Consider the following 16,537-nt stretch of genomic DNA (forward strand, 5'->3'; position numbering starts at 1 on the left):
GGAGCCTGTCCTAGAATTCCCTCTGTAGACAAGGATGGCCTTGAACTCACAGAGATCTGCTTGCCTCTGCCTCCTGAGTGCTGGGATTAAAAGTGTGTGCCACCAACACCCAGCTTAGTGCAGTTCTTTATTGAGTTTGGCAATATATTCCATTTTATTTATTTATTTGTATTCACTCTTTCTCTGAATCCTAAGCTTTAGCTTTGTTTGACATTTACTTTTTCTTTTAAAATTTGTATAACTGTTTCTAAAATCAATAAATCGTGTACAGATTTGGGCAAATACAACAAGACAGTGAGAAAAATCACATCCAACCATAACCCTACCACTAAGAGATAACATTTCTAAAGTAATTTTCTTCTAGCCTTTTCCTTTGTGCATGTTCCTTGCTCCATAAGTGTGGGTTTGCAACACAGTTTTCTTCTTAATCCAAATGAAAACTGACCTCCTCCTCTCAGAGCCTGTTGCAGTCACTTCCCAATTTTGAGAAAACTTTGAAGATTTTAGGATTTTTCTTGCTGGGGAGGGGCTATAATTGACTGGAAATTAAACATTAATCCATGCAAAGATATTTTAATATAACATTCAGTCTCTCATTCAAAAATATATAAACTTGATCCAAGTGTTCCTTTTTCCCCTCAGCACACTATTGTAGGTTTTGGTTGGCGATGGGAAAGAGAGACATGCCGGAGATCCACTCTTTTCTAAGTTGTTTGCTGTGTGGCTGAAAATGACCTCAAACTCCTGATTCTCCTGCCTCTTCTTTACATGTGCTGTGGGCCACAGCACCTGTCTCACACTACCTTTAGATGCTTAGCATTCTTTTGTTGCTATTGTGAATAAATATTCTTCCTTTTTTCTGGGGGGGGGGGCGCGGGGGAAGGGAGATTTCGAGACAGGGTTTCTCTGTGTAGCTTTGGAGCCTATCCTGACACTCGCTCTGGAGACCAGGCTGGCCTCGATGTCACGGCACCAATGCCTGGCTGTGAATAAAATATTCTTAATCTTCATATTCCTTCCATTGTCATTTATTAAGAAAACTATTGTTTTTTTTTTTGATATTTACTTAGTTTTCAACTGTATTAATAAGTGTACCCGTTAGTCATATTAGTTTTTCAGTGCACTCCCCGGGGATTTTAGGTAGAACACAACATCATTTTACTTACCACAAAAGCATTTGATGTTTGTCTTGTTGTATTAAATAGGGCACATAGAACAGTGGTGGTCTCTGTTCGCTGGATGGAGAATCATCTGGTGCTCTGGCCGCCCTCTAATTCAAGGGGTTCCTGTGATCCTCCTGCTTCCATCGCCAGTTAACTAGGGTGATGGGTGGGTGTGCTCAATATCTGACATCTCTGTTTTTGAGACAATGATTCAGAGTTTTATGGACTTACATCAGTTATTATTTCAGATATATTTTCATTTTTTCATATTGCATAATCAATAGTTACTTTAAAAAATGTTCTTTGGGTTGAGAGTTTCTTAAAATTTTGTAGCCACCTGCTAAAAACCAGTTGTCATACTTAGGAGTAAAGGTATCAACACAGGCATCATTTACTGATCATTGATGGATAGTAGTAGGTTTAATAATAATTAACTTGTGTAACATTTGTTTACATGTTTCCATTGACCCTAATTAAACATTGTCATATTTCTGTGTATACACACACACACACACACACACACACACACACACACACACACGTATATTAGATTTTTCAAGACAGGGTTTCTCTATGTAGCTTTGGAGCCTGTCCCGGTCTACTCCCTCTGTAGACCAGGCTAGCCTTGAACTTACAGAGATCCACCTGCCTCTGCCTCCAAATATGTTTGTATTTTTTCTTCACTGCATTGTAATCCTCTTAAGACAGTTTTTAACAACTCACACTGTCTTCGGGAGAATTTATAATCTGTAGATATGTGTATTGAAACTTGTTAGCCTAGCAATGATTACAATGGCAATACTAGTAGCAATCTAACATTTGTTGAGAACTTAAGACATAACTGGCAGTTCTAAGAATCTTATGTTATGTTTTTAATGTATACAACAATCCTTTGAGGTATGCACTACTATATACCTTTCACTTCTATGAGAAAATTGAGTCACTGTGAGGTTAACCAGCTTGCCTAAGGTATACAGGAGGTAAGGATACTGCCTAGATTTGAGTCTTGTCAGCCAAACGCTCCTTTCCATAGATGGACATCTTGTACAAATCATGCTGGCAAACTTCCATAAATGAAAATTTAACACTGTTTTACAGCTATGTGAGGTGGTTCATTAAACCTGGTGAGTAAGACCCATAACACATTTCTGTGTGGTAGAGTATATATTTCTTTTTATTTTTGTTTGTACTTCTCAAGATTGAATTTTTTTGTGTGAAGCAATCTTAGGAATGTTTTATTAAGTAATCTTTGAAGTCTCACTTAACCAGTATAACTTTCCCTTGTATTATCATTTTTCAATTCTTTAGTTTTTGTTAAAAAACATTTACTATTAGTAACATTATGGAGAGATGTGGTCTTTGACTAGTATACCTTCTAAGAGTTGGGGATATGGTTGAGTTGTAGAGTGCATGCCTGATGTACATGAAGCTCTAGATTTGACCCCTTGAAACTTCGAAACACACAAATGCCCAGAAGCAGCAACATAATATTCCTACACAACCGCTGTTTTTTTTCCCCCACTGATTTGCTGGTTAAACTATCTGTACTGTATTGAGGGTAGAGTGGTTGGCTCACAGAGCATGCAGGGATCACGGAGTACGGAGCTGTCTCCCAGCTGCTGAGTGACATACTTGGACACTGAGATATGATGGCTGCATTCCTATGTGAGAAGTAAGTGTGTCAAATAAGGTAAAAACAGGATAAAGCTTTTTTTCAGGGCTATAAGTTTATCTTTCATCATTGAAAGGTCAATAGAATTCAGAAGTCTCATAAACATTTTTGGTTATCCTTGAAAATTTCTGATGTTCTGGCCATTTGAAATCTTTCAACAGCTTATTTAACCAACATGAAACAGACAATTTGAAAATCTAAAAATTTATGCATTTATTATGTACATTAAATGTTTTGAATTTTGAGTTAATGACAGGATTTCATCCTAATGCCTTTTGGAAAACAAATGTAGTTGACTTTTCTAGATTTATTTAATGGCAATCATATTTGTGCTCTTTTTCTTTACTCTATATGTCCCCAAACAAGTCAAGCAATAATAGAATAAGAGTAACCTCCTTGACCCTAGCAAGACCTTACCTCTCTTATCAGACATTCTTCTCATTCCATAGTGCAAGTCAACCAACAGAATACAAATTTTCTTTAATTTGTATAATTTTCCTATCAACTTGGTTTTAGGGGTTGATGTTTTCAAAATCGTGATATTTCCTCATTGAAAAAGAATTAGCTTCACTTTCTTTTTGTCTTTCCCAGGTGTGTCTATCTTTCACGTTATAATTGCAGGTTAGTTAGGACCTTCTGCACAAAATGGATTGCTGGGAGAGCCAAATTTCATTACTCCTACTACAAAGACAGGTCCAATAGCAGATGCAACGAATTTCAACCATCATTTCCATCAAGATCACAGATGGTACTGATGTGGAAGACATCTGTGGCCCAGGCCAGAGAGGGGATGGTTGGCTTCTTATAGAATCAAGGCAAAGGATATAGCAATGAAAGATCTAAGGATGCCCCGAGCAATTCCATGTGTGCACAGAGGTCATGGTAAGTCAGTTGTAACAGATTCAGAGCCCATCAGTGGTGCCCAAGAAGAGACTAGGGGACGATTCAGGGTTTGACTACACTGTTTCTGGAAGAATCGAGAATGAGGAACAGATATGGAAAATTGAATGCACTTAAAAAGTAGACTTTTAAGTGAGGGAAATGTTTATCAAGCAGGGATGTGTTCACAGAAAGTTTGGATTCTCCTTCATATTTCCGAGTAAAGATGTGAAGGCATACAGGAAGTAGCCAGACAAACCTGGACTGTGTGGAGAAAACTGAAGTAAAAATAGCAGCACAGGATTTAGTTGAATATATTTACAGTAAAGTGAATGTTTACAGTAGTGTGTGTGTATGTGTGTGTGTGTGTGTGTGTGTGTGTGTGTGTGTAGATTACCCTTTCATTAACAGCAATTGGGCACCCTCTTGAAACGGAAACATTTTGGGTCAATTATGAAAAGAAAAAAGACGTGTTCCTAAACTTTTCAGAGTTTTTGGTCTTGTTGGGGAGCCTTCATTCGACAAAACACCAGCACAAGCGAATATGGGCACGTATAATTGAAATTACTTTCTTTTTTTTTTTTATCAATCTTAGCATTTGTGCCTGTAGTAAAGTCCATCCTTTCCTTATGACAAGCTATGAATATTAGTATAACATAAGCATTTACTGCCATTAACTCAGTTAATCATCATACAACCAAAGAAGGAAGGATTCTATGCAGAGGCAAATGGCTTTGAAGCTGGAGGGTTGGGAACAGAACCTCACCCTGTAAGTCCAGAGTCCATACCGTAGGATAATGATGAAGTTCTTCCTTGTCAACTCCTATAAAGCTATATCCCAAGTAGGAGCATGCATTTTTTTTTTTCCTTTCACTGAGTCCTAATGTTCCATACTATTCCTATGTTCTAGATTGGCTAGCATCTGCTAGGTTTATGGGATACACTATGGATGGATTACCAGCCTCACCAAGCCAGCAAAGAGGGTCAACTTGTTGCATAGGTGTTGGAAAATGTCCTGAACTGCAGCTTTAATTCTGTGTTACAAACTGTCAGGTGACTTCGGTTTTTAGGCTCCTCCCTTTTCTTCATGTTTATTTGTGTACTGTGTGTGTGCACTTGTGCAGGTTGATATCAGGGATTTTCCTTGATTGCTCTTCAACTTTATTCTTTGAGGCAGGGTCTCTCAGTCAAATCCAGAGCTCACTGACATGGCTAGTCTTGCTAGTCAGCTTGCTCCAGGGGTTCCCAGTCTCTATCTTTTGAGTCTGGAATTAATTACCGGCCGGCTGTTTGGTCCACCAGCTGTTTACATGGGTTTTGGGGACCCAATCTCAGATTCTCTTGCTTGCATGACAGCCCTTTTAACTGCTGAGTGTCTCCCCAGCCCAGTTAGTAAGCTTTTCAGTAAGACTGAACCCTGTGCACATAGCAGGGACCCAAGACTGTCTAGGGTCCCAGGCTAGAAAGTTCCTAGTGCTTTGTTTGTTTGTTTTTTTGACATGATCTGTGTAACTCTGGCTGGAACACACTATGTAGACGAGGCTAGCCTTGAACTCACAGAGGTCTTCCTGACTCTGCCTCCCAGGAAGTTCCTGACCTTTGGTATTCAGTGATGCTTCATTTCAAGGAGGCTAACAGGAGAACTGGTGACCCAACATTCTGTCTTAGAAGAAGCTGTTCTTGGGATGTCCATTCTGCTTTTTCTCTGTGGTGCAACTCTCTACACTTGACTTCTCTATAGCAAGGCTTTCTTCCTCCTTAAATGCCACATCTATTACTTCATAGTTTTAACTCAAATGTATTCTAAAGTTGCTCTCTGCTGACTTAGTTACATGCCTCACAATCTATGTGAGATAGTGTTTTATGGAACCAGGCTTGGGGCACATTTTAGTGATGGTGTCTGTGTGAGGTGAAAGGCAGTCTGGAGCCAGTTGCCCTTGGCTTAGGAATGGATCCCTGAATACCAATTTCAGGTCAGGTGTGTCTGGATCTTTATTCAGGAATTTCTGGGTGTGTTAGGCAGTCTGAGCATGTGGGAAGGATGCAGTGAAACTGTTAGACTATTTGAAGAACTTCTCTGGGGTAAAAGCCCTGCTGACTTATTTTCACTTTAAGTGCCTCTGTAACCCATGTCAATAGTTTATGTGACTGGTGAGCTGAGGGCAGAGGAAATAATCTACTTGAGTGGAAACAAAATATAAGAGCTGGACCATAAAAATGTCAGAATTTCATTAATTTTACATTTTAACAAATGTACAGAAACAGAGGTCTAAACAATATGGCTAATGTCTTTGTTGTTGATAACAAAGTATCAGGGCAGAAAGGAACTCCGGGGGAATAGCTAGACCATTTCCCACTCCAAGAAACCAAAGCAGGTGGATTCCCACCACTGACACATTAGTGACTAAAGGAAACTGCTACCCGGTGACCTGGGAGCAGAGTGCTCTGAGACCTAGCTGAAATGGATTTTCAGGAATTCAGCATCTGCACAGCTCTGGGATGTTCTCCTCCTCAGTGTCTATCTCTACCTGCTTACTGTATATTTACATGTTTATTCTTCTGCCCTTGTATTTCCTGTTAAAACACAAGTGTCACATAACTGCTCCGTCTCTTCTGTCACTTGCATTCTATCTCCAGTACTTTGAGAGCCTACCCACTGCATGTGTTCTGAAATAGTAGTTGAATAAGTAGAGATGTAGTATATGTATTGAAGAGTGTCAGGAACACGCCCTTGTGTGTTGACAGTACTCATCTCTAGGAAATAATGAGATTGGCTGACTTCACTCAAATTGGAGGAGTTAGTGGAATGGTGGACTTTCAAGCTATAATCCCTGTTGTTCATTAACCAATTAAAGCAACACATATTTGAATCGTACAGAAGGACCTTCCACATAATTTCCCCTTTTCTGTCTAATTAAAAAGGAAGGTTTTAACTTTAACATTGTAAAATTACACATAACAAAACAGGTATCAAGCAAGAATTAACAGTTATAATATTTAGTCTATTTGTACTTGGTAAAATTAAAGAAAATACTCTATCATCTTATCTTTGTGAGTCTAAAGTTTTATATATAATTTATCTTTTACCATAACTAAGAAAACTATAATTATATCTATCACAAAGACCCGCCTGCCTCTGCCTCCTAAGACCTAAGATTAAAGGCCTGTGCAACCACTGCCCGGTTCCCTATTATCTTTTGGATTTAATACAATTAAAAGTCAATTGGCTTCATTGTGAGCTTTTTGGGAGCACAACTATTACTCATCTAGTGAATGTATGTATGTGCTGACATGCTGGAATACAAATTTGTGTGTATCTGCTGGTGTCCTGGGTCTATTTCAGTGAATATACCCAGTGTTTTGTAGCACACTACAACCTTTTCTTCAGGAAACTTCACATTTTAAAACACCCATTTTTAGCATTTTATGTATGAACTGAAATTAATATGTCATTGTCAACCATCTAGGCAAAACAGAACAATATTGAGACCAAGGTTTGAAATAAAAATTCCTTTCAAATACTGGAAACGGCTTTTCGCCATTTCTCAGTGAAATTATAGAGGGGCTGAGAATACCTGTATACATTTAAGAAGCAATTGAGTATAAAGAGTAAACAAGGATATTATGAGTAAAATAATGCTTACATATGAAATGGTTTTCTAAAACATAGTTCAATCATGAAAGCAGACTGGTTTTTGAAATGTGAGCACATATGGAAGTAGATATTTGTGCAGGTATTAGAAAAGCATAAAAGCCAAAGACAGGAGGAGGGTGACCCAGATCTTAGCAACCACTGGAAGCCCAAACATTCTTAGACCTGGAGGAATTATGAGTATGTAGTTACCAAAACCCTAAGGGCTCAGCCAATGCTGATCGATAGTTGGTGTCTAGATGCATGATGAGAAAGCTAGGAATGCAGAGAGAGGAACCCTTGACTGGAAATGGACCCAGGAAGGAGAAAGAATCATTACCAAAAGTAGAAACAGGGAAATAAAATACAGTTTCCTCCTAAGTTTCAAATCTTCCCACTTTAGTGCCTGTCATTGACCAAACCTAAACTTGAAAAGGCTCCTGGGAATTGTAGTTTACATAGTGTGTCCCTGCCTTACAGCCTAAGTCTCAGAAGAAATATTTTGTTTTATTCATGCAGTAAATTTCATATAAAATACTTTATGCATTCTTCTAATAAGTTTATACACACGTCTTCAGGTGTGTTTTAATTAGCACAGATTAAAACACATAGCCGGGTGTTGGTGGCACACACCTTTAATCCCAGCACTCGTGAGGCAGAGGCAGGTGATCTCTGTGAGTTCGAGGCCAGCCTGGTCTACAGAGTGAGATCCAGGATAGCCTCCAAAGCAATACAGAGAAACTCTGTCTTAAAAACAAAAACAAAACAAAAAACAAGAAAGAGAGAAAGAAAGGAAGGAAGGAAGGGAGGAAGAAAGAAAGAAAAAGTAAGCAAGCAAAACAGAAAACCACATCACTTATTTCTCATCCTATTTGGATTCAGGTATCCCTTTTATGTAACTGAGTGATTTATTTGATTTTATCTTTTCTAAGATTTATTTTATTTTTCCTTATTTGTGTATGTCTAGATGTAGATATGTGCATATGAGCATGGGAGTGTAAGTGGACAAAGCCAGAGATGTTGGCTACCCTGGACCTGAAGTTACACACAGTTATGACTTTCCCAGTGTGAGTTCAGGATTTGAACTCGGGTCCTCTGGAAGAGCAGTGCACAATCTTAACTACTGAGCCATCTCTCCAGGCCCTATGATAGAGTCTTTGTTTGTATATTATATTAATAACTTGGCAGCAAAACCAAATACATTACTCTGCTCACTTGAGGTTCAGGAACGTTTGTATTTGTACTAAAAAAAAGCCAATATTCATATTCATATACATATTTTTTTCTGATTTGCTTTGAAATAGTGAACTGAGTTGGTGAATTTGATGCTGTATTTGTAAGTATCTTCCTCCCAATAAACTAGAAGCCAAATTAGGCACAGATGTCACTTGACTTTCTATTTGTCCATTATAAGCTTCTGAAATACTGGAGGCATTTCCATGTGCTATGCAGGGATTTACAGGCGTGAATGAACTTTTGGGGTCTGTGGACAGCAACGTGTGGTGAATTTGCAGGATTATTATCGTTTATTGCTTTTCATCAACTATATAATTGAGAAGGCTTTCCCCGTGATTTATACTTCCATAAAATACTTGGTCTTGTTTCTATTAATTATGATTTGGGAGATGTAATAAGTATAATGTTAATGAATGTGTTGAACGATGTTGGATTAATTGGAATGACAAAAATGCCTTAAGCAATGAGTGATAACTCGAGACCATTGACAAATCCAAAGATAAAGATGTTATTTACTTTGTGTCCTGTTCTGTCCTTAGAAATGGAATTTATCCAAGAGGGGAATTTAGATATAATCTTTGATCATAATTTTTGGTATTTTAAAAAAATAAACTTTTTATTATAGAAATTTCAAATGTATACAAAGGTAACTCCAAGAGCAACAAGCTTCCCTTCAACAATGATCAATTCATGCTCAGTTTGTTTATTTATAATAATCCTCTCCACTTCCTTTTCCTCTCCTCTTGAGCTTCACCGCATTATTTATAAAGTCAGGTCCAGACAGTCTATCACTTCACCCTGCTTTTAACAAGCCTTTTGTTGGGGCAGGTACAGTGGGAAGAGAGCTGGTAGCTTTCCATTTGGTAATGCTGCAGGAGGATCAGGACAAAGTTCTTTTTCTTTTTTCTTCTCCAATAGTGCCTCTCTTTGGTGGGTTGTGGTGATATAAATTACTAGGGCAGTGCTAGAGATTTAGCTCAGTGGTAGAACACTAACCTAGCATACATGAGGTTTTTAGGTTCAATGTTCAATACCACAAAAGTAAATTATCAAGGGATTGCATATGCTTTGGTTCATTGACATACACACTAAGTAACGACCTTGTAAAATGCATATGATTTGTAGCTTGGGAAACACCACCTTTCAGAAGTCATTAGTATGCAAGTTACGGTCAAATTCATGGGCAATCATTTAGCCCAAGGTAGGACCAGAATGTATTTTTGAGATAATTGGGAGTGTCACAAGTAAATTCCAAAACCTGGAACTTGCATTTCATTAATAATGGTGATAGCACGGCTCTGAAACTTAAGGTGGACAGGGTGGGAAGGAAAAGAGGAAGAAACGGCAGTCTCTTCTCACTTCACTCAGCCTTGTTTATCTTCAGCATCAGTTATTCTCCATCTTGATAACTACCAGATCTGATTTTACTAATCTCTCCTCAGCGCAGGTTCAAATATACCTCTACTATTAGATATTTCTACAGATTTGAATACAAAGCCCTTCACTGTCAAATGTCTTTGAGGGAACTTTGTAACTCTCAAATCTGTTTTTCCCTCTCACTTTCCTAATCTCTACAAATGGCACTGTCATCCAGTTGTGTTTTCAGCTGGGGGTCAGAATCTTCTCCTGAGATCAACTAGCTGTCAGTTCTTGTCCTGTCTACTTCTGAAAATAAAATAAAAAATAAAAATAATCTCTTGATGTTGCTCTTGCCTTCGTTTAGTTTTTACCAATAGTGGTGCATTCATCTTAGATCAATCCATTTCCCACTCTGCTATTAGAGACAAATTGAATATGGACAAATTGAATATCTCTACAGTCTCAAGCTCTGGAATTTATCCTTTCAGGTGACAAAGATGATAATCTACTTCTCCATATTCACTGTGATCAACCCCCATTGTTCTTTAGTGATTTATAATCTAGCCACATGGAAATATGACTTGGGATCAGATAATACATGGGAATGCTAAGGGCTGAAGAGATGGTTTAGAGGATAAGAGCACTGACTGCTCTTCCAGAGGATAAGGGTTCAATTCCTACCATCCACATGGTAGTTCACAACAGTCTGTAACTCCAGTTCTAGGGAATCTGGCTCCCTCACACAGACATATCTGCAGGTAAAACACCAATGCATATAAAATAATAACAAATAATTCTTAAAAATGGGAGCCTAAGTTTCTGATAAAATGACAGCTTATGCTGCTGATGACCATTTAGCAGCAAAGATTACAGGCACACTTCTTACCCCATCTTTTAATTGGAACAGGTTTCTTTTTTATTGTCATTCACCATTTTAGTTGTTGTATAGACTTAGCCATTTTGTTTTGCTAATCAAAAATGTTCTTACCCTTCAAGTTTCAACTAAAACACAGACAAAAATAATTTTGCTTTAAAAATATTGCATAGAAAACTTTAAGAAGCCAGCCTGGTCTATAGACCAAGTTCCAGGACAGGCTCCAAAGCAATACAGAGAAACCCTGTTTCGAAACAACAACAACAACAAAAACAAAAACCAAAAAAAACCCCAAAAACTTTAAGGAGATGGGCGGTGGTGGCACACGCCATTAAACCCAGCACTGGGGAGGCAGAGGCAGGTGGATCTCTGAGTTCAAGGCCAGCCTGGTCTACAGAGTAATTTCCAGAACAGCCAGGGCTACAAAGAGATATCCTTTCTCAAAAAGCAAAACAACAACAACAAAAAAAATGAAACAAAAAACAAAAACAAAAACAAAACAAACAATAATAAAAACAAAACAAAAAACAAGAAAAAAAAAAAAGAAACAGACTTGGTACCTCTTCTCTTATGAATACTCCAACACCTGTGAAACTATCTCATTACATTTGGGTTCCTGATTGTTTTCCAAACTATTTCCAAGAATTTTTCCCAGTGCCACAAACATGGGACAAGCTCAGAAATGTTTTCTGAAAAATAGAGAGATGATACAATTTCTCCATCAGTGATTTTTGCTATTGTCCTTTGATATCCCTAGCACACTATGAGATAGTATTTCTAGAGTCCTAAAAGTTTCATTAAACTATTGGCTTTGAAGATTAATTGTAATTCCATTTTAATAATAATGTGGTTACTGTAAGCCAATAGTTTGGGACTGTCTTTGGATGGGCTTCATGCAGTAGTCATTTGGGCCTAGATTAAGCTATCATGGTTTGTCTTTAGCCTCTAGGCTACTAGGAGGCTATTTTCTAGCTTCTGAGTGTCTCTTTCTCAGGCGACACTCACATGAGCCTAATTTTTAAGACTGATGTATAAGTTAAGAAAGTCAACTAACTCCTTGAGAAGTTATGGCACCAAAAACCAGAAAATGGAACCGGCACACTCAGTCCTTCCTTACTACAGAAGAGCTTTAAAGAAAGCAACATCATAGTTTTTCTTGTAAGGTAGAATCTGAACAGCAAGATTTAGGTAAACTAGTTATGTATCAGTCTCAGGTTATGTTGTCTTAAAATGTCCAAACTGTCCTAAGAATGATCTTGCCTGTAGGACCGGGAGTAAAGGCTGTGATCGCAGCTTCTACATCCATTTTTATGCTTGTCGGGATTTTCATTAGGACTGCAAATGTGACTCCTGGAGTGTGATGGAGAATATCTTCCATGGAGTGCACCTTTAGTGGAGAGGGCTATAGCATCCTGACTGAAAAGGCAGATGTCTCTAAGATGTTAGGTGTGGGTGGGTCCTTAATGTCTTCCAGTGTGCTCTTTCTTTCTTTCTTTCTTTCTTTCTTTCTTTCTTTCTTTCTTTCTTTCCTTCCTTCCTTCCTTCCTTCCTTCCTTCCTTCCTTCCTTCCTTCCGTCTTTCTTCTTCTCCTCCTTCTCTCCTTCCTCTTATTTCCTTTCCCCCTCCCTCTCTCTCTCTCTCTCTCTCTCTCTCTCTCTCTCTCTCTCTCTCTCTCTCGTGCTGAGATTAAAGGTGTGTGCCACCACAGTTTCTTCATTTTTAAAAGACTTATATGCAGGTGAGTTCAGGTGCCTGTGGAGGCCAGAAGAAGGTTATGGAACTGGAACAGGAGTTATATTGTTGTGAGCCCCCAGACTTGGATGCTGAGCTTGGGTCCTCAGCAAAAGCAGTATGCATTAACTGCCAAGCCATCTTACTAGCTCCTCATTCCATTTTCTTACCATGAAAAGAAGAAGAATTTTCATGTCCTTTGCCAAACATCACAACAGATTTAGAAATTCTGCTTGAGTTGGGTGGAAGTACCTGTGGCAGGGCAACATTGTTCTCCCCTGTCCCTTTCTCCACAAGTACGGCCTGCTGAACCACGAAAAGATGAAGCACACCCTTCACAAGGGAAATGTCTGAGTGTAGAGGACTTGGTGACCTTAGCTCTTTGTTCCCAAAGCCACCACATTAGACACATGGTCCTTGTACTTTTCTGTGAAAGGCGTGGGGGAGTGAAAGTGTACAGTTCTTAGAATCTGTGAGGTTTCTCCTCCTCATTACTTAAACTCACATTTCAGTTATTGGCAACTGTCTTCCTTTGCTGGTGGTAGGAAGCTGAGAAAGTGAAGTGTTTCCCTGTCTTTAACATACATGCAAATGATTTAGAGATTTTGGATAAAATGTAGATTCCAATCTAGTGTCCCGATTGCAATGTGGTCCCTGAGATTCTGTTTTTCTGATAAGATCCTAGAGACACTGTGGGTTCTTGGATTACATGTTGAGTGTCAAAGGCTGAGATTCCTTTAGATTAATTCTTATCTCAAATACCAGCCAAATTAAAGTTCTTCCTTTTCTTTGCCATTTTTTTCCCCTGCTGTCTCCTCTGTGGCTCCCGGCATTTTATTTTGCAGAATCAACCATGTCACATGGTACGAAACCTTTCTGGGGCATGTGGATTTACATTGTACTGGAAACCTACAGTAACTGGTTGGAGTTAAAATAAATAGGAAAAGGCACTCGGGAGGCAGGGGTCTGAGTTCCATGCCAGCCTGGTCTACAGAGTGAGTTCCAGGATAGCCAGGGATGTACAGAAAAATCATATCTTTTTTTGGGGGGGGGGGGGTTGAGACAGGGTTTCTTTCTCTGTGCCTTTGGAGATTGTCCTGGAACTAGTGCTTGTAGACCAGGGTGGTCTCGAACTCACAGAGATCCACCTGCCTCTGCCTCCCGAGTGCTGGGATTAAAGGAGTGTGCCACCAACCGGCTAAAACCATGTCTTAAAACAAACAAACAAACAACAATAATAAAACGAAACCACAGGGGGAAATGAAGGAGGGGGAGGGTGCTGTGTAGGCAGAGGCCAGAGAGTGTGGTGTGTGTGTCTGGGGGTGGTGGTGGGAGGGTGGGATAGAAAGGAAAAAGGTAGTCTAGGTCTCACTGGAATGTGGAAATGCACGTATGTAAAAGACCTGTTAACTCATGTCTGAAACAGTGTAACTTCCCAGCATGTTTGAGCAAGGACAGTGACAAGATGAAAAAAAGTCTGGGGAACATAAACACTGAAATGCTTTTGGAATAGTGTAGCACTGTGCACACTGGTTTCTTTTCTCTGCTGCTAATGGTTGGATGTAGTCCTCTGTTGCTGAGAGTTTGCTCTGGACCCTATCCTGTTTGTAGAGATGAGGTGGAAGACATTACAAAGGAAGACATTTCTACTGTTTGTGGCCAAACATTCTCTTCCGGATGTCATTATTCCAGCTTCACTTAAGTCATTTTCCCCCAAGTTTTCTTATGTAGTCTCTGCAGAAATCCGATTTAATACCCACTCTTCCTGGTTTGATTCTGTCTTTTTTCACACTTTGACTTTGTATGAGGTATGCATCAATGCTGGGGAAATTGTTCCCCCCATTAAAGATTAAACTTCACCAAAGTTCAGCAAACTTTGCTCCTCCTTTTGACTCACCCCTCCCCATCTAAGTTTTCTTAAATCAGAAATTTCCTGTGTATTTACATCATTATCATTGGTTTTCTCTTATTAAGTTGTCCCCATGGTTCGATTCTTAGTACCATGGTTCGATTCTTAATACAGAAACCCAAACTAACCCAACAAAACTTGACTGGTCAAATGGCAGTGAAATCACTTCTCAGAATTTCTCATGGCAAAGATTTTGGAAACCTAATCTTTAACCAGAAAACTCAGTATGTGTTTGCTAAGCCTGTCTTTTAAAATAATTTTCTGTAGTATTTTTTCTTCAGGATGTCAAGAAAAATAACATAAAGTAACTTAAAAAGATATAGACTATTAGATGTAGTGTAGTTGTGGTAAAAATCCAGTTGTTGAATTCAGATTTAGTTACATTTCTGTCTTTCTTTTTGGTTCCCATCTCATGTCTGTCTGAGAGGCTGTAGACTAGATATGCTATTTGTGTGTGTGTTGGTGTGTCTGTAGGCCAGATGTCAGTATCAACTATCTCTATCTTCCTCTATTTCTCCCCATCTTTTTTTTTTTCAAGACAGGATTTGTCTGTATTGCTTTGGAGGCTGTCCTGGAACTTGCTCTGTAGACCAGGCTGGCCTCGAACTCACAGAGATCTGCCTGCCTCTGCCTTCCGAGTGCTGGGATTAAAGGTGTGTGCCATCAACCCATGGCTCTCCCCATCTTTTATTGAAAAGGTCTCTTTTTCAGCCCCTGGATGCTCTTGTTTTTGCCAGCCTGTCCTGGGGCCACAAACACGCACTGTAGCACTTGGCTTTCACTGTTGCAAGGGATCCAAACATTGGTCATCATGCTTGCCACATGTTTGCACAGCAAGTGTTTACCCACTGAGCTATATCCCAAGCCCTGGTGTCCAGGTTTATAACAGAAAAGTGTGGGTAGTTTGGATCATGTACATAATATTACATAGAGGAAACTCCTTGGAGTGATGAAGCTGCAGGTCCCTTCGGCTCAGTGGTCTTTCTCAGAAAGGGAAATCAGAGCATCATTGCTTAGCATGAGTTCTTCCTCTTCATAAACACCCTTCCCCAGTTTATCACAGAGCAGAGCTGGCTTTCAGCATTCTTGTAGTTTTAATTCTACTTGCTCCTTAGTGGCTACCTCTAGATCATACACACTGCAGTGAACCCAGAGAGTAAGAAATCCAGTATCTTGACAGGCTTGCTCTGTTTGCCTATGTCCATGAATATGAGCTTCAGAACACTTGCTCCAAAGCAAATGAGCTACGGGGGTCCGTGTGGGTCTAATGTGAGAGTGTTGGTTGCGGCCCCATATTGCTCCATATGTACATGGTACAATAACACAGCTTCCCCACAGGAGTCACCTGTGACTGCAGCAAGGACAGTAGGCTGAGGGACTCTCACTTCTGCCCTAAGGAGGAAAAGGCCACCTTGTCAGCATTTTTCCTTTAGCTCCATAAGTTTCATTTTAGAGTTCTGACTAGCATTAGAATGAAGTCCAATTTGTGGTAATTTGTTACAGCAGCAATGCAAAACTAAGGCAGACATTTTTGCCTTCATGGATTCTTTTCCTCAATTAACAAAACATTGTAAAGGTTTCGTCTTCCGATCATATTGGCATAAAGGTGTTATTAACATTAATATGGCTTAGTGTTAATTAAATTTGTTATAGATTATGTTATAAATTTGATTCAGAAGCTCTATTTTTAACATTTTAAAAGAAATGAAAATATATTTATGGGCACAAAAAAATATCCTGGGCTCCAAGCAATGTGCTAGCTATGTCTAATGGATAGGTTGGCTCTACCTATTGGTACCTTTATCCAAACTATCCCTGTCACTCAGCTCTTGGATTCATATCTGTAAACATATGCCAACTGAAGGATTACGGAGAAACCAGCTTCTTTGTTGTCACGTCTCTTGGCATTTGAGTGGAGGCAGTAGGGTTTTGCAATATCAGGGACATATATTTTGAGCAGAGAAATGTCATTCTATTCCTAAGTCACATGGCATCAGCATAGCCCTTCATTATATACTCAACAAACGAAATACCTTCTATTTGAGTGAAGAATCAGTGGCCCGACTTTTAATTTAAAAAACAC

Source organism: Cricetulus griseus, chromosome 2 (assembly GCF_003668045.3).
Source record: "Cricetulus griseus strain 17A/GY chromosome 2, alternate assembly CriGri-PICRH-1.0, whole genome shotgun sequence".
Taxonomy (NCBI): Eukaryota; Metazoa; Chordata; class Mammalia; order Rodentia; family Cricetidae; genus Cricetulus; species Cricetulus griseus.